Raw genomic sequence first — 21,082 nt, 5'->3', positions numbered from 1 at the left:
ACAGGTTTTCGTATATTTTCCGTAAAGAAAAACAGTAGTGTCTCCTGACTGTTGTGACACAAAAATATATCTGTTGAAAATAGTCTTGTGTAGGCCCGACATCCCAGTGTGGTTTCGCAGTTCCATGGGTCAAATCACTGTACTATCCAGATTTGGGCCTTTGGTATCTAAGAAAAAAGCAGTTTGAGTGTGTCGCTCACTGTTCAGCCGCAAATATCTCTATTTAAAAAGTGTGGTATACCCCAGTAAACAATAACTGTGGTTTTGCCATCCCACGGTAAAAAATCTCTATTATTCAGGTTTTGGTGTATTTTCCGTAAAGTAAAACAGTAGTGTCTCCTGACTGTTGTGACACAAAGATATATCTGTTGAAAATAGTCTTGTGTAGGCCCGACATCCCAGTTTGGTTTCGCAGTACCATGGGTCAAATCGCTGTACTATCCAGTTTTGGGCCTTTGGTATCTAAAAAAAAAGCAGTTTGAGTGTGTCGCTCACTGTTCAGCCGCAAATATCTCTATTTAAAAAAGTGTGGTATACCCCAGTAAACAATAACTGTGGTTTTCCAATCCCACGTTAAAAAATCTCTATTCTTCAGCTTCTGGTAGTTTTTTCCGTAAAGAAAAAGAGTAGTGTCTCCTGACTGTTGTGACACAAAAATATATCTGTTGAAAATAGTCTTGTGTAGGCCCGACATCCCAGTGTGGTTTCGCAGTTCCACGGGTCAAATCGCTGTACTATTCAGTTTTGGGCCTTTGGTATCTAAACAAAAAGCAGTTTGAGTGTGTCTCTCACTGTTCAGCCGCAAATATCTCTATTTAAAAAAGTGTGGTATACCCCAGTAAACAATAACTGTGGTTTTGCCATCCCACGGTAAAAAATCTCTATTCTTCAGCTTTTGGTAGTTTTTTCCGTAAAGAAAAACCGTAGTGTCTCCTGACTGTTGTGACACAAAAATATATCTGTTGAAAATAGTCTTGTGTTGCCCCAACATCCCAGTGTGGTTTCGCAGTTCCACCGGTCAAATCGCTGTACTATCCAGTTTTGGGCCTTTGGTATCTAAAAAAAAAGCAGTTTGAGTGTGTCGCTCACTGTTCAGCTGCAAATATCTCTATTTAAAAAAGTGTGGTATACCCCAGTAAACAATAACTGTGGTTTTGCCATCCCACGGTAAAAAATCTCTATTATTCAGGTTTTCGTATATTTTCCGTAAAGAAAACAGTAGTGTCTCCTGACTGTTATGACACAAAAATATATCTGTCGAAAATAGTCTTGTGCAGGCCCGACATCCCAGTGTGGTTTCGCAGTTCCATGGGTCAAATCACTGTACTATCCAGACTTGGGCCTTTGGTATCTAAGAAAAAAGCAGTTTGAGTGTGTCGCTCACTGTTCAGCCACAAATATCTCTATTTAAAAAAGTGTGGTATACCCCAGTAAACAATAACTGTGGTTTTGCCATCCCACGGTAAAAAATCTCTATTATTCAGCTTTTGGTAGTTTTTTTCCGTAAAGAAAAACAGTAGTGTCTCCTGACTGTTGTGACACCAAAATATATCTGTTGAAAATAGTCTTGTGTAGCCCCCACATCCCAGTGTGGTTTCGCAGTTCCACCGGTCAAATCGCTGTACTATCCAGTTTTGGGCCTTTGGTATCTAAAAAAAAAGCAGTTTGAGTGTGTCGCTCACTGTTCAGCCGCAAATATCTCTATTTAAAAAAGTGTGGTATACCCCAGTAAACAATAACTGTGGTTTTCCAATCCCACGTTAAAAAATCTCTATTCTTCAGCTTTTGGTAGTTTTTTCCGTAAAGAAAAACAGTAGTGTCTCCTGACTGTTGTGACACAAAAATATATCTGTTGAAAATAGTCTTGTGTAGCCCCGACATCCCAGTGTGGTTTCGCAGCTCCACCGGTCAAATCGCTGTACTATCCAGTTTTGGGCCTTTGGTATATAAAAAAAAAGCAGTTTGAGTGTGTCGCTCACTGTTCAGCCGCAAATATCTCTATTTAAAAAAGTGTGGTATACCCCAGTAAACAATAACTGTGGTTTTGCCATCAAACGGTAAAAAATCTCTATTATACAGGTTTTCGTATATTTTCCGTAAAGAAAAACAGTAGTGTCTCCTGACTGTTGTGACACAAAAATATATCTGTTGAAAATAGTCTTGTGTAGGCCCGACATCCCAGTGTGGTTTCGCAGTTCCATGGGTCAAATCACTGTACTATCCAGATTTGGGCCTTTGGTATCTAAGAAAAAAGCAGTTTGAGTGTGTCGCTCACTGTTCAGCCGCAAATATCTCTATTTAAAAAGTGTGGTATACCCCAGTAAACAATAACTGTGGTTTTGCCATCCCACGGTAAAAAATCTCTATTATTCAGGTTTTGGTGTATTTTCCGTAAAGTAAAACAGTAGTGTCTCCTGACTGTTGTGACACAAAGATATATCTGTTGAAAATTGTCTTGTGTAGGCCCGACATCCCAGTTTGGTTTCGCAGTACCATGGGTCAAATCGCTGTACTATCCAGTTTTGGGCCTTTGGTATCTAAAAAAAAAGCAGTTTGAGTGTGTCGCTCACTGTTCAGCCGCAAATATCTCTATTTAAAAAAGTGTGGTATACCCCAGTAAACAATAACTGTGGTTTTCCAATCCCACGTTAAAAAATCTCTATTCTTCAGCTTTTGGTAGTTTTTTCCGTAAAGAAAAAGAGTAGTGTCTCCTGACTGTTGTGACACAAAAATATATCTGTTGAAAATAGTCTTGTGTAGGCCCGACATCCCAGTGTGGTTTCGCAGTTCCACGGGTCAAATCGCTGTACTATTCAGTTTTGGGCCTTTGGTATCTAAACAAAAAGCAGTTTGAGTGTGTCTCTCACTGTTCAGCCGCAAATATCTCTATTTAAAAAAGTGTGGTATACCCCAGTAAACAATAACTGTGGTTTTGCCATCCCACGGTAAAAAATCTCTATTCTTCAGCTTTTGGTAGTTTTTTCCGTAAAGAAAAACCGTAGTGTCTCCTGACTGTTGTGACACAAAAATATATCTGTTGAAAATAGTCTTGTGTAGCCCCAACATCCCAGTGTGGTTTCGCAGTTCCACCGGTCAAATCGCTGTACTATCCAGTTTTGGGCCTTTGGTATCTAAAAAAAAAGCAGTTTGAGTGTGTCGCTCACTGTTCAGCTGCAAATATCTCTATTTAAAAAAGTGTGGTATACCCCAGTAAACAATAACTGTGGTTCTGCCATCCCACGGTAAAAAATCTCTATTATTCAGGTTTTCGTATATTTTCCGTAAAGAAAACAGTAGTGTCTCCTGACTGTTATGACACAAAAATATATCTGTCGAAAATAGTCTTGTGTAGGCCCGACATCCCAGTGTGGTTTCGCAGTTCCATGGGTCAAATCACTGTACTATCCAGATTTGGGCCTTTGGTATCTAAGAAAAAAGCAGTTTGAGTGTGTCGCTCACTGTTCAGCCGCAAATATCTCTATTTAAAAAAGTGTGGTATACCCCAGTAAACAATAACTGTGGTTTTGCCATCCCACGGTAAAAAATCTCTATTATTCAGGTTTTGGTATATTTTCCGTAAAGAAAAACTGTAGTGTCTCCTGACTGTTGTGACACAAAAATATATCTGTTGAAAATAGTCTTGTGTAGGCCCGACATCCCAGTTTGGTTTCGCAGTTCCACGGGTCAAATCGCTGTACTATCCAGTTTTGGGTCTTTGGTATCTAAACAAAAAGCAGTTTGAGTGTGTCGCTCACTGTTCAGCCGCAAATTTCTCTATTTAAAAAAGTGTGGTATACCCCAGTAAACAATAACTGTGGTTTTGCCATCCCACGGTAAAAAATCTCTATTATTCAGCTTTTGGTAGTTTTTTCCGTAAAGAAAAACAGTAGTGTCTCCTGACTGTTGTGACACCAAAATATATCTGTTGAAAATAGTCTTGTGTAGCCCCAACATCCTAGTGTGGTTTCGCAGTTCCACCAGTCAAATCGCTGTACTTTCCAGATTTGGGCCTTTGGTATCTAAGAAAAAAGCAGTTTGAGTGTGTCGCTCACTGTTCAGCCGCAAATATCTCTATTTAAAAAAGTGTGGTATACCCCAGTAAACAATAACTGTGGTTTTGCCACCCCACGGTAAAAAATCTCTATTATTCAGGTTTTGGTATATTTTCCGTAAAGAAAAACAGTAGTGTCTCCTGACTGTTGTGACACAAAAATATATCTGTTGAAAATAGTCTTGTGTAGGCCCGACATCCCAGTTTGGTTTCGCAGTACCACGGGTCAAATCGCTGTACTATCCAGTTTTGGGCCTTTGGTATCTAAAAAAAAAGCAGTTTGAGTGTGTCACTCACTGTTCAGCCACAAATATCTCTATTTAAAAAAGTGTGGTATACCCCAGTAAACAATAACTGTGGTTTTGCCATCCCACAGTAAAAAATCTCTATTATTCAGCTTTTGGTAGTTTTTTCCGTAAAGAAAAACAGTAGTGTCTCCTGACTGTTGTGACACAAAAATATATCTGTTGAAAATAGTCTTGTGTAGCCCCGACATCCCAGTGTGGTTTCGCAGCTCCACCGGTCAAATCGCTGTACTATCCAGTTTTGGGCCTTTGGTATCTAAAAAAAAAGCAGTTTGAGTGTGTCGCTCACTGTTCAGCCGCAAATATCTCTATTTAAAAAAGTGTGGTATACCCCAGTAAACAATAACTGTGGTTTTGCCATCCCACGGTAAAAAATCTCTATTATACAGGTTTTCGTATGTTTTCCGTAAAGAAAAACAGTAGTGTCTCCTGACTGTTGTGACACAAAAATATATCTGTTGAAAATAGTCTTGTGTAGGCCCCATATCCCAGTGTGGTTTCGCAGTTCCATGGGTCAAATCACTGTACTATCCAGATTTGGGCCTTTGGTATCTAAGAAAAAAGCAGTTTGAGTGTGTCGCTCACTGTTCAGCCGCAAATATCTCTATTTAAAAAAGTGTGGTATACCCCAGTAAACAATAACTGTGGTTTTGCCATCCCACGGTAAAAAATCTCTATTATTCAGGTTTTGGTGTATTTTCCGTAAAGAAAAACAGTAGTGTCTCCTGACTGTTGTGACACAAAAATATATCTGTTGAAAATAGTCTTGTGTAGGCTCGACATCCCAGCTTGGTTTCGCAGTACCATGGGTCAAATCACTGTACTATCCAGTTTTGGGCCTTTGGTATCTAAAAAAAAAGCAGTTTGAGTGTGTCGCTCACTGTTCAGCCACAAATATCTCTATTTAAAAAAGTGTGGTATACCCCAGTAAACAATAACTGTGGTTTTGCCATCCCACGGTAAAAAATCTCTATTATTCAGCTTTTGGTAGTTTTTTCCGTAAAGAAAAACAGTAGTGTCTCCTGACTGTTGTGACACCAAAATATATCTGTTGAAAATAGTCTTGTGTAGCCCCGACATCCCAGTGTGGTTTCGCAGTTCCACCGGTCAAATCGCTGTACTATCCAGTTTTGGGCCTTTGGTATCTAAAAAAAAAGCAGTTTGAGTGTGTCGCTCACTGTTCAGCCGCAAATATCTCTATTTAAAAAAGTGAGGTATACCCCAGTAAACAATAACTGTGGTTTTCCAATCCCACGTTAAAAAATCTCTATTCTTCAGCTTTTGGTAGTTTTTTCCGTAAAGAAAAACAGTAGTGTCTCCTGACTGTTGTGACACAAAAATATATCTGTTGAAAATAGTCTTGTGTATGCCCGACATCCCAGTGTGGTTTCGCAGTTCCATGGGTCAAATCGCTGTACTATCCAGTTTTGGGCCTTTGGTATCTAAAAAAAATGCAGTTTGAGTGTGTCATTCACTGTTCAGCCGCAAATATCTCTATTTAAAAAAGTGTGGTATACCCCAGTAAAAAATAACTGTGGTTTTGCCATCCCATGGTAAAAAATCTCTATTCTTCAGCTTTTGGTAGTTTTTTCCGTAAAGAAAAACAGTAGTGTCTCCTGACTGTTGTGACACAAAAATATATCTGTTGAAAATAGTCTTGTGTAGCCCCAACATCCCAGTGTGGTTTCGCAGTTCCACCGGTCAAATCGCTGTACTATCCAGTTTTGGGCCTTTGGTATCTAAGAAAAAAGCAGTTTGAGTGTGTCGCTCACTGTTCAGCCGCAAATATCTCTATTTAAAAAAGTGTGGTATACCCCAGTAAACAATATCTGTGGTTGTGCCATCCCACGGTAAAAAATCTCTATTATTCAGGTTTTGGTATATTTTCTGTAAAGAAAAACAGTAGTGTCTCCTGACTGTTGTGACACAAAAATATATCTGTCGAAAATAGTCTTGTGTAGGCCCGACATCCCAGTGTGGTTTCGCAGTTCCATGGGTCAAATCACTGTACTATCCAGATTTGGGCCTTTGGTATCTAAGAAAAAAGCAGTTTGAGTGTGTCGCTCACTGTTCAGCCGCAAATATCTCTATTTAAAAAAGTGTGGTATACCCCAGTAAACAATAACTGTGGTTTTGCCATCCCACGGTAAAAAATCTCTATTATTCAGGTTTTGGTATATTTTCCGTAAAGAAAAACTGTAGTGTCTCCTGACTGTTGTGACACAAAAATATATCTGTTGAAAATAGTCTTGTGTAGGCCCGACATCCCAGTTTGGTTTCGCAGTTCCACGGGTCAAATCGCTGTACTATCCAGTTTTGGGTCTTTGGTATCTAAACAAAAAGCAGTTTGAGTGTGTCGCTCACTGTTCAGCCGCAAATTTCTCTATTTAAAAAAGTGTGGTATACCCCAGTAAACAATAACTGTGGTTTTGCCATCCCACGGTAAAAAATCTCTATTATTCAGCTTTTGGTAGTTTTTTCCGTAAAGAAAAACAGTAGTGTCTCCTGACTGTTGTGACACCAAAATATATCTGTTGAAAATAGTCTTGTGTAGCCCCGACATCCTAGTGTGGTTTCTCAGTTCCACCAGTCAAATCGCTGTACTTTCCAGATTTGGGCCTTTGGTATCTAAGAAAAAAGCAGTTTGAGTGTGTCGCTCACTGTTCAGCCGCAAATATCTCTATTTAAAAAAGTGTGGTATACCCCAGTAAACAATAACTGTGGTTTTGCCACCCCACGGTAAAAAATCTCTATTATTCAGGTTTTGGTATATTTTCCGTAAAGAAAAACCGTAGTGTCTCCTGACTGTTGTGACACAAAAATATATCTGTTGAAAATAGTCTTGTGTAGGCCCGACATCCCAGTTTGGTTTCGCAGTACCACGGGTCAAATCGCTGTACTATCCAGTTTTGGGCCTTTGGTATCTAAAAAAAAAGCAGTTTGAGTGTGTCACTCACTGTTCAGCCACAAATATCTCTATTTAAAAAAGTGTGGTATACCCCAGTAAACAATAACTGTGGTTTTGCCATCCCACAGTAAAAAATCTCTATTATTCAGCTTTTGGTAGTTTTTTCCGTAAAGAAAAACAGTAGTGTCTCCTGACTGTTGTGACACAAAAATATATCTGTTGAAAATAGTCTTGTGTAGCCCCGACATCCCAGTGTGGTTTCGCAGCTCCACCGGTCAAATCGCTGTACTATCCAGTTTTGGGCCTTTGGTATCTAAAAAAAAAGCAGTTTGAGTGTGTCGCTCACTGTTCAGCCGCAAATATCTCTATTTAAAAAAGTGTGGTATACCCCAGTAAACAATAACTGTGGTTTTGCCATCCCACGGTAAAAAATCTCTATTATACAGGTTTTCGTATATTTTCCGTAAAGAAAAACAGTAGTGTCTCCTGACTGTTGTGACACAAAAATATATCTGTTGAAAATAGTCTTGTGTAGGCCCGACATCCCAGTGTGGTTTCGCAGTTCCATGGGTCAAATCACTGTACTATCCAGATTTGGGCCTTTGGTATCTATGAAAAAATCAGTTTGAGTGTGTCGCTCACTGTTCAGCCGCAAATATCTCTATTTAAAAAAGTGTGGTATACCCCAGTAAACAATAACTGTGGTTTTGCCATCCCACGGTAAAAAATCTCTATTATTCAGGTTTTGGTGTATTTTCCGTAAAGAAAAACAGTAGTGTCTCCTGACTGTTGTGACACAAAAATATATCTGTTGAAAATAGTCTTGTGTAGGCTCGACATCCCAGTTTGGTTTCGCAGTACCATGGGTCAAATCACTGTACTATCCAGTTTTGGGCCTTTGGTATCTAAAAAAAAAGCAGTTTGAGTGTGTCGCTCACTGTTCAGCCACAAATATCTCTATTTAAAAAAGTGTGGTATACCCCAGTAAACAATAACTGTGGTTTTGCCATCCCACGGTAAAAAATCTCTATTATTCAGCTTTTGGTAGTTTTTTCCGTAAAGAAAAACAGTAGTGTCTCCTGACTGTTGTGACACCAAAATATATCTGTTGAAAATAGTCTTGTGTAGCCCCCACATCCCAGTGTGGTTTCGCAGTTCCACCGGTCAAATCGCTGTACTATCCAGTTTTGGGCCTTTGGTATCTAAAAAAAAAGCAGTTTGAGTGTGTCGCTCACTGTTCAGCCGCAAATATCTCTATTTAAAAAAGTGTGGTATACCCCAGTAAACAATAACTGTGGTTTTCCAATCCCACGTTAAAAAATCTCTATTCTTCAGCTTTTGGTAGTTTTTTCCGTAAAGAAAAACAGTAGTGTCTCCTGACTGTTGTGACACAAAAATATATCTGTTGAAAATAGTCTTGTGTAGCCCCAACATCCCAGTGTGGTTTCGCAGTTCCACCGGTCAAATCGCTGTACTATCCAGTTTTGGGCCTTTGGTATCTAAGAAAAAAGCAGTTTGAGTGTGTCGCTCACTGTTCAGCCGCAAATATCTCTATTTAAAAAAGTGTGGTATACCCCAGTAAACAATATCTGTGGTTGTGCCATCCCACGGTAAAAAATCTCTATTATTCAGGTTTTGGTATATTTTCTGTAAAGAAAAACAGTAGTGTCTCCTGACTGTTGTGACACAAAAATATATCTGTCGAAAATAGTCTTGTGTAGGCCCGACATCCCAGTGTGGTTTCGCAGTTCCATGGGTCAAATCACTGTACTATCCAGATTTGGGCCTTTGGTATCTAAGAAAAAAGCAGTTTGAGTGTGTCGCTCACTGTTCAGCCGCAAATATCTCTATTTAAAAAAGTGTGGTATACCCCAGTAAACAATAACTGTGGTTTTGCCATCCCACGGTAAAAAATCTCTATTATTCAGGTTTTGGTATATTTTCCGTAAAGAAAAACTGTAGTGTCTCCTGACTGTTGTGACACAAAAATATATCTGTTGAAAATAGTCTTGTGTAGGCCCGACATCCCAGTTTGGTTTCGCAGTTCCACGGGTCAAATCGCTGTACTATCCAATTTTGGGTCTTTGGTATCTAAACAAAAAGCAGTTTGAGTGTGTCGCTCACTGTTCAGCCGCAAATTTCTCTATTTAAAAAAGTGTGGTATACCCCAGTAAACAATAACTGTGGTTTTGCCATCCCACGGTAAAAAATCTCTATTATTCAGCTTTTGGTAGTTTTTTCCGTAAAGAAAAACAGTAGTGTCTCCTGACTGTTGTGACACCAAAATATATCTGTTGAAAATAGTCTTGTGTAGCCCCGACATCCTAGTGTGGTTTCGCAGTTCCACCAGTCAAATCGCTGTACTTTCCAGATTTGGGCCTTTGGTATCTAAGAAAAAAGCAGTTTGAGTGTGTCGCTCACTGTTCAGCCGCAAATATCTCTATTTAAAAAAGTGTGGTATACCCCAGTAAACAATAACTGTGGTTTTGCCACCCCACGGTAAAAAATCTCTATTATTCAGGTTTTGGTATATTTTCCGTAAAGAAAAACCGTAGTGTCTCCTGACTGTTGTGACACAAAAATATATCTGTTGAAAATAGTCTTGTGTAGGCCCGACATCCCAGTTTGGTTTCGCAGTACCACGGGTCAAATCGCTGTACTATCCAGTTTTGGGCCTTTGGTATCTAAAAAAAAAGCAGTTTGAGTGTGTCACTCACTGTTCAGCCACAAATATCTCTATTTAAAAAAGTGTGGTATACCCCAGTAAACAATAACTGTGGTTTTGCCATCCCACAGTAAAAAATCTCTATTATTCAGCTTTTGGTAGTTTTTTCCGTAAAGAAAAACAGTAGTGTCTCCTGACTGTTGTGACACAAAAATATATCTGTTGAAAATAGTCTTGTGTAGCCCCGACATCCCAGTGTGGTTTCGCAGCTCCACCGGTCAAATCGCTGTACTATCCAGTTTTGGGCCTTTGGTATCTAAAAAAAAAGCAGTTTGAGTGTGTCGCTCACTGTTCAGCCGCAAATATCTCTATTTAAAAAAGTGTGGTATACCCCAGTAAACAATAACTGTGGTTTTGCCATCCCACGGTAAAAAATCTCTATTATACAGGTTTTCGTATATTTTCCGTAAAGAAAAACAGTAGTGTCTCCTGACTGTTGTGACACAAAAATATATCTGTTGAAAATAGTCTTGTGTAGGCCCGACATCCCAGTGTGGTTTCGCAGTTCCATGGGTCAAATCACTGTACTATCCAGATTTGGGCCTTTGGTATCTATGAAAAAATCAGTTTGAGTGTGTCGCTCACTGTTCAGCCGCAAATATCTCTATTTAAAAAAGTGTGGTATACCCCAGTAAACAATAACTGTGGTTTTGCCATCCCACGGTAAAAAATCTCTATTATTCAGGTTTTGGTGTATTTTCCGTAAAGAAAAACAGTAGTGTCTCCTGACTGTTGTGACACAAAAATATATCTGTTGAAAATAGTCTTGTGTAGGCTCGACATCCCAGTTTGGTTTCGCAGTACCATGGGTCAAATCACTGTACTATCCAGTTTTGGGCCTTTGGTATCTAAAAAAAAAGCAGTTTGAGTGTGTCGCTCACTGTTCAGCCACAAATATCTCTATTTAAAAAAGTGTGGTATACCCCAGTAAACAATAACTGTGGTTTTGCCATCCCACGGTAAAAAATCTCTATTATTCAGCTTTTGGTAGTTTTTTCCGTAAAGAAAAACAGTAGTGTCTCCTGACTGTTGTGACACCAAAATATATCTGTTGAAAATAGTCTTGTGTAGCCCCCACATCCCAGTGTGGTTTCGCAGTTCCACCGGTCAAATCGCTGTACTATCCAGTTTTGGGCCTTTGGTATCTAAAAAAAAAGCAGTTTGAGTGTGTCGCTCACTGTTCAGCCGCAAATATCTCTATTTAAAAAAGTGTGGTATACCCCAGTAAACAATAACTGTGGTTTTCCAATCCCACGTTAAAAAATCTCTATTCTTCAGCTTTTGGTAGTTTTTTCCGTAAAGAAAAACAGTAGTGTCTCCTGACTGTTGTGACACAAAAATATATCTGTTGAAAATAGTCTTGTGTAGCCCCAACATCCCAGTGTGGTTTCGCAGTTCCACCGGTCAAATCGCTGTACTATCCAGTTTTGGGCCTTTGGTATCTAAGAAAAAAGCAGTTTGAGTGTGTCGCTCACTGTTCAGCCGCAAATATCTCTATTTAAAAAAGTGTGGTATACCCCAGTAAACAATATCTGTGGTTGTGCCATCCCACGGTAAAAAATCTCTATTATTCAGGTTTTGGTATATTTTCTGTAAAGAAAAACAGTAGTGTCTCCTGACTGTTGTGACACAAAAATATATCTGTCGAAAATAGTCTTGTGTAGGCCCGACATCCCAGTGTGGTTTCGCAGTTCCATGGGTCAAATCACTGTACTATCCAGATTTGGGCCTTTGGTATCTAAGAAAAAAGCAGTTTGAGTGTGTCGCTCACTGTTCAGCCGCAAATATCTCTATTTAAAAAAGTGTGGTATACCCCAGTAAACAATAACTGTGGTTTTGCCATCCCACGGTAAAAAAATCTCTATTATTCAGGTTTTGGTATATTTTCCGTAAAGAAAAACTGTAGTGTCTCCTGACTGTTGTGACACAAAAATATATCTGTTGAAAATAGTCTTGTGTAGGCCCGACATCCCAGTTTGGTTTCGCAGTTCCACGGGTCAAATCGCTGTACTATCCAGTTTTGGGTCTTTGGTATCTAAACAAAAAGCAGTTTGAGTGTGTCGCTCACTGTTCAGCCGCAAATTTCTCTATTTAAAAAAGTGTGGTATACCCCAGTAAACAATAACTGTGGTTTTGCCATCCCACGGTAAAAAATCTCTATTATTCAGCTTTTGGTAGTTTTTTCCGTAAAGAAAAACAGTAGTGTCTCCTGACTGTTGTGACACCAAAATATATCTGTTGAAAATAGTCTTGTGTAGCCCCGACATCCTAGTGTGGTTTCGCAGTTCCACCAGTCAAATCGCTGTACTTTCCAGATTTGGGCCTTTGGTATCTAAGAAAAAAGCAGTTTGAGTGTGTCGCTCACTGTTCAGCTGCAAATATCTCTATTTAAAAAAGTGTGGTATACCCCAGTAAACAATAACTGTGGTTTTGCCACCCCACGGTAAAAAATCTCTATTATTCAGGTTTTGGTATATTTTCCGTAAAGAAAAACAGTAGTGTCTCCTGACTGTTGTGACACAAAAATATATCTGTTGAAAATAGTCTTGTGTAGGCCCGACATCCCAGTTTGGTTTCGCAGTACCACGGGTCAAATCGCTGTACTATCCAGTTTTGGGCCTTTGGTATCTAAAAAAAAAGCAGTTTGAGTGTGTCACTCACTGTTCAGCCACAAATATCTCTATTTAAAAAAGTGTGGTATACCCCAGTAAACAATAACTGTGGTTTTGCCATCCCACAGTAAAAAATCTCTATTATTCAGCTTTTGGTAGTTTTTTCCGTAAAGAAAAACAGTAGTGTCTCCTGACTGTTGTGACACAAAAATATATCTGTTGAAAATAGTCTTGTGTAGCCCCGACATCCCAGTGTGGTTTCGCAGCTCCACCGGTCAAATCGCTGTACTATCCAGTTTTGGGCCTTTGGTATCTAAAAAAAAAGCAGTTTGAGTGTGTCGCTCACTGTTCAGCCGCAAATATCTCTATTTAAAAAAGTGTGGTATACCCCAGTAAACAATAACTGTGGTTTTGCCATCCCACGGTAAAAAATCTCTATTATACAGGTTTTCGTATATTTTCCGTAAAGAAAAACAGTAGTGTCTCCTGACTGTTGTGACACAAAAATATATCTGTTGAAAATAGTCTTGTGTAGGCCCGACATCCCAGTGTGGTTTCGCAGTTCCATGGGTCAAATCACTGTACTATCCAGATTTGGGCCTTTGGTATCTAAGAAAAAAGCAGTTTGAGTGTGTCGCTCACTGTTCAGCCGCAAATATCTCTATTTAAAAAAGTGTGGTATACCCCAGTAAACAATAACTGTGGTTTTGCCATCCCACGGTAAAAAATCTCTATTATTCAGGTTTTGGTGTATTTTCCGTAAAGAAAAACAGTAGTGTCTCCTGACTGTTGTGACACAAAAATATATCTGTTGAAAATAGTCTTGTGTAGGCTCGACATCCCAGTTTGGTTTCGCAGTACCATGGGTCAAATCACTGTACTATCCAGTTTTGGGCCTTTGGTATCTAAAAAAAAAGCAGTTTGAGTGTGTCGCTCACTGTTCAGCCACAAATATCTCTATTTAAAAAAGTGTGGTATACCCCAGTAAACAATAACTGTGGTTTTGCCATCCCACGGTAAAAAATCTCTATTATTCAGCTTTTGGTAGTTTTTTCCGTAAAGAAAAACAGTAGTGTCTCCTGACTGTTGTGACACCAAAATATATCTGTTGAAAATAGTCTTGTGTAGCCCCGACATCCCAGTGTGGTTTCGCAGTTCCACCGGTCAAATCGCTGTACTATCCAGTTTTGGGCCTTTGGTATCTAAAAAAAAAGCAGTTTGAGTGTGTCGCTCACTGTTCAGCCGCAAATATCTCTATTTAAAAAAGTGTGGTATACCCCAGTAAACAATAACTGTGGTTTTCCAATCCCACGTTAAAAAATCTCTATTCTTCAGCTTTTGGTAGTTTTTTCCGTAAAGAAAAACAGTAGTGTCTCCTGACTGTTGTGACACAAAAATATATCTGTTGAAAATAGTCTTGTGTATGCCCGACATCCCAGTGTGGTTTCGCAGTTCCATGGGTCAAATCGCTGTACTATCCAGTTTTGGGCCTTTGGTATCTAAAAAAAATGCAGTTTGAGTGTGTCATTCACTGTTCAGCCGCAAATATCTCTATTTAAAAAAGTGTGGTATACCCCAGTAAACAATAACTGTGGTTTTGCCATCCCACAGTAAAAAATCTCTATTATTCAGCTTTTGGTAGTTTTTTCCGTAAAGAAAAACAGTAGTGTCTCCTGACTGTTGTGACACAAAAATATATCTGTTGAAAATAGTCTTGTGTAGCCCCGACATCCCAGTGTGGTTTCGCAGCTCCACCGGTCAAATCGCTGTACTATCCAGTTTTGGGCCTTTGGTATCTAAAAAAAAAGCAGTTTGAGTGTGTCGCTCACTGTTCAGCCGCAAATATCTCTATTTAAAAAAGTGTGGTATACCCCAGTAAACAATAACTGTGGTTTTGCCATCCCACGGTAAAAAATCTCTATTATACAGGTTTTCGTATATTTTCCGTAAAGAAAAACAGTAGTGTCTCCTGACTGTTGTGACACAAAAATATATCTGTTGAAAATAGTCTTGTGTAGGCCCGACATCCCAGTGTGGTTTCGCAGTTCCATGGGTCAAATCACTGTACTATCCAGATTTGGGCCTTTGGTATCTAAGAAAAAAGCAGTTTGAGTGTGTCGCTCACTGTTCAGCCGCAAATATCTCTATTTAAAAAAGTGTGGTATACCCCAGTAAACAATAACTGTGGTTTTGCCATCCCACGGTAAAAAATCTCTATTATTCAGGTTTTGGTGTATTTTCCGTAAAGAAAAACAGTAGTGTCTCCTGACTGTTGTGACACAAAAATATATCTGTTGAAAATAGTCTTGTGTAGGCTCGACATCCCAGTTTGGTTTCGCAGTACCATGGGTCAAATCACTGTACTATCCAGTTTTGGGCCTTTGGTATCTAAAAAAAAAGCAGTTTGAGTGTGTCGCTCACTGTTCAGCCACAAATATCTCTATTTAAAAAAGTGTGGTATACCCCAGTAAACAATAACTGTGGTTTTGCCATCCCACGGTAAAAAATCTCTATTATTCAGCTTTTGGTAGTTTTTTCCGTAAAGAAAAACAGTAGTGTCTCCTGACTGTTGTGACACCAAAATATATCTGTTGAAAATAGTCTTGTGTAGCCCCGACATCCCAGTGTGGTTTCGCAGTTCCACCGGTCAAATCGCTGTACTATCCAGTTTTGGGCCTTTGGTATCTAAAAAAAAAGCAGTTTGAGTGTGTCGCTCACTGTTCAGCCGCAAATATCTCTATTTAAAAAAGTGTGGTATACCCCAGTAAACAATAACTGTGGTTTTCCAATCCCACGTTAAAAAATCTCTATTCTTCAGCTTTTGGTAGTTTTTTCCGTAAAGAAAAACAGTAGTGTCTCCTGACTGTTGTGACACAAAAATATATCTGTTGAAAATAGTCTTGTGTATGCCCGACATCCCAGTGTGGTTTCGCAGTTCCATGGGTCAAATCGCTGTACTATCCAGTTTTGGGCCTTTGGTATCTAAAAAAAATGCAGTTTGAGTGTGTCATTCACTGTTCAGCCGCAAATATCTCTATTTAAAAAAGTGTGGTATACCCCAGTAAAAAATAACTGTGGTTTTGCCATCCCATGGTAAAAAATCTCTATTCTTCAGCTTTTGGTAGTTTTTTCCGTAAAGAAAAACAGTAGTGTCTCCTGACTGTTGTGACACAAAAATATATCTGTTGAAAACAGTCTTGTGTAGCCCCAACATCCCAGTGTGGTTTCGCAGTTCCACCGGTCAAATCGCTGTACTATCCAGTTTTGGGCCTTTGGTATCTAAGAAAAAAGCAGTTTGAGTGTGTCGCTCACTGTTCAGCCGCAAATATCTCTATTTAAAAAAGTGTGGTATACCCCAGTAAACAATATCTGTGGTTGTGCCATCCCACGGTAAAAAATCTCTATTATTCAGGTTTTGGTATATTTTCTGTAAAGAAAAACAGTAGTGTCTCCTGACTGTTGTGACACAAAAATATATCTGTCGAAAATAGTCTTGTGTAGGCCCGACATCCCAGTGTGGTTTCGCAGTTCCATGGGTCAAATCACTGTACTATCCAGATTTGGGCCTTTGGTATCTAAGAAAAAAGCAGTTTGAGTGTGTCGCTCACTGTTCAGCCGCAAATATCTCTATTTAAAAAAGTGTGGTATACCCCAGTAAACAATAACTGTGGTTTTGCCATCCCACGGTAAAAAATCTCTATTATTCAGGTTTTGGTATATTTTCCGTAAAGAAAAACTGTAGTGTCTCCTGACTGTTGTGACATAAAAATATATCTGTTGAAAATAGTCTTGTGTAGGCCCGACATCCCAGTTTGGTTTCGCAGTTCCACGGGTCAAATCGCTGTACTATCCAGTTTTGGGTCTTTGGTATCTAAACAAAAAGCAGTTTGAGTGTGTCGCTCACTGTTCAGCCGCAAATTTCTCTATTTAAAAAAGTGTGGTATACCCCAGTAAACAATAACTGTGGTTTTGCCATCCCACGGTAAAAAATCTCTATTATTCAGCTTTTGGTAGTTTTTTCCGTAAAGAAAAACAGTAGTGTCTCCTGACTGTTGTGACACCAAAATATATCTGTTGAAAATAGTCTTGTGTAGCCCCGACATCCTAGTGTGGTTTCGCAGTTCCACCAGTCAAATCGCTGTACTTTCCAGATTTGGGCCTTTGGTATCTAAGAAAAAAGCAGTTTGAGTGTGTCGCTCACTGTTCAGCCGCAAATATCTCTATTTAAAAAAGTGTGGTATACCCCAGTAAACAATAACTGTGGTTTTGCCACCCCACGGTAAAAAATCTCTATTATTCAGGTTTTGATATATTTTCCGTAAAGAAAAACAGTAGTGTCTCCTGACTGTTGTGACACAAAAATATATCTGTTGAAAATAGTCTTGTGTAGGCCCGACATCCCAGTTTGGTTTCGCAGTACCACGGGTCAAATCGCTGTACTATCCAGTTTTGGGCCTTTGGTATCTAAAAAAAAAGCAGTTTGAGTGTGTCACTCACTGTTCAGCCACAAATATCTCTATTTAAAAAAGTGTGGTATACCCCAGTAAACAATAACTGTGGTTTTGCCATCCCACAGTAAAAAATCTCTATTATTCAGCTTTTGGTAGTTTTTTCCGTAAAGAAAAACAGTAGTGTCTCCTGACTGTTGTGACACAAAAATATATCTGTTGAAAATAGTCTTGTGTAGCCCCGACATCCCAGTGTGGTTTCGCAGCTCCACCGGTCAAATCGCTGTACTATCCAGTTTTGGGCCTTTGGTATCTAAAAAAAAAGCAGTTTGAGTGTGTCGCTCACTGTTCAGCCGCAAATATCTCTATTTAAAAAAGTGTGGTATACCCCAGTAAACAATAACTGTGGTTTTGCCATCCCACGGTAAAAAATCTCTATTATACAGGTTTTCGTATATTTTCCGTAAAGAAAAACAGTAGTGTCTCCTGACTGTTGTGACACAAAAATATATCTGTTGAAAATAGTCTTGTGTAGGCCCCACATCCCAGTGTGGTTTCGCAGTTCCATGGGTCAAATCACTGTACTATCCAGATTTGGGCCTTTGGTATCTAAGAAAAAAGCAGTTTGAGTGTGTCGCTCACTGTTCAGCCGCAAATATCTCTATTTAAAAAAGTGTGGTATACCCCAGTAAACAATAACTGTGGTTTTGCCATCCCACGGTAAAAAATCTCTATTATTCAGGTTTTGGTGTATTTTCCGTAAAGAAAAACAGTAGTGTCTCCTGACTGTTGTGACACAAAAATATATCTGTTGAAAATAGTCTTGTGTAGGCTCGACATCCCAGTTTGGTTTCGCAGTACCATGGGTCAAATCACTGTACTATCCAGTTTTGGGCCTTTGGTATCTAAAAAAAAAGCAGTTTGAGTGTGTCGCTCACTGTTCAGCCACAAATATCTCTATTTAAAAAAGTGTGGTATACCCCAGTAAACAATAACTGTGGTTTTGCCATCCCACGGTAAAAAATCTCTATTATTCAGCTTTTGGTAGTTTTTTCCGTAAAGAAAAACAGTAGTGTCTCCTGACTGTTGTGACACCAAAATATATCTGTTGAAAATAGTCTTGTGTAGCCCCGACATCCCAGTGTGGTTTCGCAGTTCCACCGGTCAAATCGCTGTACTATCCAGTTTTGGGCCTTTGGTATCTAAAAAAAAAGCAGTTTGAGTGTGTCGCTCACTGTTCAGCCGCAAATATCTCTATTTAAAAAAGTGTGGTATACCCCAGTAAACAATAACTGTGGTTTTCCAATCCCACGTTAAAAAATCTCTATTCTTCAGCTTTTGGTAGTTTTTTCCGTAAAGAAAAACAGTAGTGTCTCCTGACTGTTGTGACACAAAAATATATCTGTTGAAAATAGTCTTGTGTATGCCCGACATCCCAGTGTGGTTTCGCAGTTCCATGGGTCAAATCGCTGTACTATCCAGTTTTGGGCCTTTGGTATCTAAAAAAAATGCAGTTTGAGTGTGTCATTCACTGTTCAGCCGCAAATATCTCTATTTAAAAAAGTGTGGTATACCCCAGTAAAAAATAACTGTGGTTTTGCCATCCCATGGTAAAAAATCTCTATTCTTCAGCTTTTGGTAGTTTTTTCCGTAAAGAAAAACAGTAGTGTCTCCTGACTGTTGTGACACAAAAATATATCTGTTGAAAATAGTCTTGTGTAGCCCCAACATCCCAGTGTGGTTTCGCAGTTCCACCGGTCAAATCGCTGTACTATCCAGTTTTGGGCCTTTGGTATCTAAGAAAAAAGCAGTTTGAGTGTGTCGCTCACTGTTCAGCCGCAAATATCTCTATTTAAAAAAGTGTGGTATACCCCAGTAAACAATATCTGTGGTTGTGCCATCCCACGGTAAAAAATCTCTATTATTCAGGTTTTGGTATATTTTCTGTAAAGAAAAACAGTAGTGTCTCCTGACTGTTGTGACACAAAAATATATCTGTTGAAAATAGTCTTGTGTAGGCCCGACATCCCAGTGTGGTTTCGCAGTTCCACGGGTCAAATCGCTGTACTATCCAGTTTTGGGCCTTTGGTATCTAAAAAAAAAGCAGTTTGAGTGTGTCGCTCACTGTTCAGCCGCAAATATCTCTATTTAAAAAAGTGTGGTATACCCCAGTAAACAATAACTGTGGTTTTGCCATCCCACGGTAAAAAATCTCTATTATTCAGCTTTTGGTAGTTTTTTCTGTAAAGAAAAACCGTAGTGTCTCCAGACTGTTGTGACACAAAAATATACCTGTTGAAAATAGTCTTGTGTAGGCCCCACATCCCAGTGTGGTTTCGCAGTTCCATGGGTCAAATCACTGTACTATCCAGATTTGGGCCTTTGGTATCTAAGAAAAAAGCAGTTTGAGTGTGTCGCTCACTGTTCAGCCGCAAATATCTCTATTTAAAAAAGTGTGGTATACCCCAGTAAACAATAACTGTGGTTTTGCCATCCCACGGTAAAAAATCTCTATTATTCAGGTTTTGGTATATTTTCCGTAAAGAAAAACTGTAGTGTCTCCTGACTGTTGTGACATAAAAATATATCTGTTGAAAATAGTCTTGTGTAGGCCCGACATCCCAGTTTGGTTTCGCAGTTCCACGGGTCAAATCGCTGTACTATCCAGTTTTGGGTCTTTGGTATCTAAACAAAAAGCAGTTTGAGTGTGTCGCTCACTGTTCAGCCGCAAATTTCTCTATTTAAAAAAGTGTGGTATACCCCAGTAAACAATAACTGTGGTTTTGCCATCCCACGGTAAAAAATCTCTATTATTCAGCTTTTGGTAGTTTTTTCCGTAAAGAAAAACAGTAGTGTCTCCTGACTGTTGTGACACCAAAATATATCTGTTGAAAATAGTCTTGTGTAGCCCCGACATCCTAGTGTGGTTTCGCAGTTCCACCAGTCAAATCGCTGTACTTTCCAGATTTGGGCCTTTGGTATCTAAGAAAAAAGCAGTTTGAGTGTGTCGCTCACTGTTCAGCCGCAAATATCTCTATTTAAAAAAGTGTGGTATACCCCAGTAAACAATAACTGTGGTTTTGCCACCCCACGGTAAAAAATCTCAATTATTCAGGTTTTGATATATTTTCCGTAAAGAAAAACAGTAGTGTCTCCTGACTGTTGTGACACAAAAATATATCTGTTGAACATAGTCTTGTGTAGGCCCGACATCCCAGTTTGGTTTCGCAGTACCACGGGTCAAATCGCTGTACTATCCAGTTTTGGGCCTTTGGTATCTAAAAAAAAAGCAGTTTGAGTGTGTCACTCACTGTTCAGCCACAAATATCTCTATTTAAAAAAGTGTGGTATACCCCAGTAAACAATAACTGTGGTTTTGCCATCCCACAGTAAAAAATCTCTATTATTCAGCTTTTGGTAGTTTTTTCCGTAAAGAAAAACAGTAGTGTCTCCTGACTGTTGTGACACAAAAATATATCTGTTGAAAATAGTCTTGTGTAGCCCCGACATCCCAGTGTGGTTTCGCAGCTCCACCGGTCAAATCGCTGTACTATCCAGTTTTGGGCCTTTGGTATCTAAAAAAAAAGCAGTTTGAGTGTGTCGCTCACTGTTCAGCCGCAAATATCTCTATTTAAAAAAGTGTGGTATACCCCAGTAAACAATAACTGTGGTTTTGCCATCCCACGGTAAAAAATCTCTATTATACAGGTTTTCGTATATTTTCCGTAAAGAAAAACAGTAGTGTCTCCTGACTGTTGTGACACAAAAATATATCTGTTGAAAATAGTCTTGTGTAGGCCCCACATCCCAGTGTGGTTTCGCAGTTCCATGGGTCAAATCACTGTACTATCCAGATTTGGGCCTTTGGTATCTAAGAAAAAAGCAGTTTGAGTGTGTCGCTCACTGTTCAGCCGCAAATATCTCTATTTAAAAAAGTGTGGTATACCCCAGTAAACAATAACTGTGGTTTTGCCATCCCACGGTAAAAAATCTCTATTATTCAGGTTTTGGTGTATTTTCCGTAAAGAAAAAC

This window comes from Phyllobates terribilis, unplaced genomic scaffold (assembly GCF_046119375.1).
Source record: "Phyllobates terribilis strain yellow unplaced genomic scaffold, ASM4611937v1 Scaffold_4__5_contigs__length_816908805, whole genome shotgun sequence".
Lineage (NCBI taxonomy): Eukaryota > Metazoa > Chordata > Amphibia > Anura > Dendrobatidae > Phyllobates > Phyllobates terribilis.
This window is presented reverse-complemented; position numbering follows the sequence as displayed.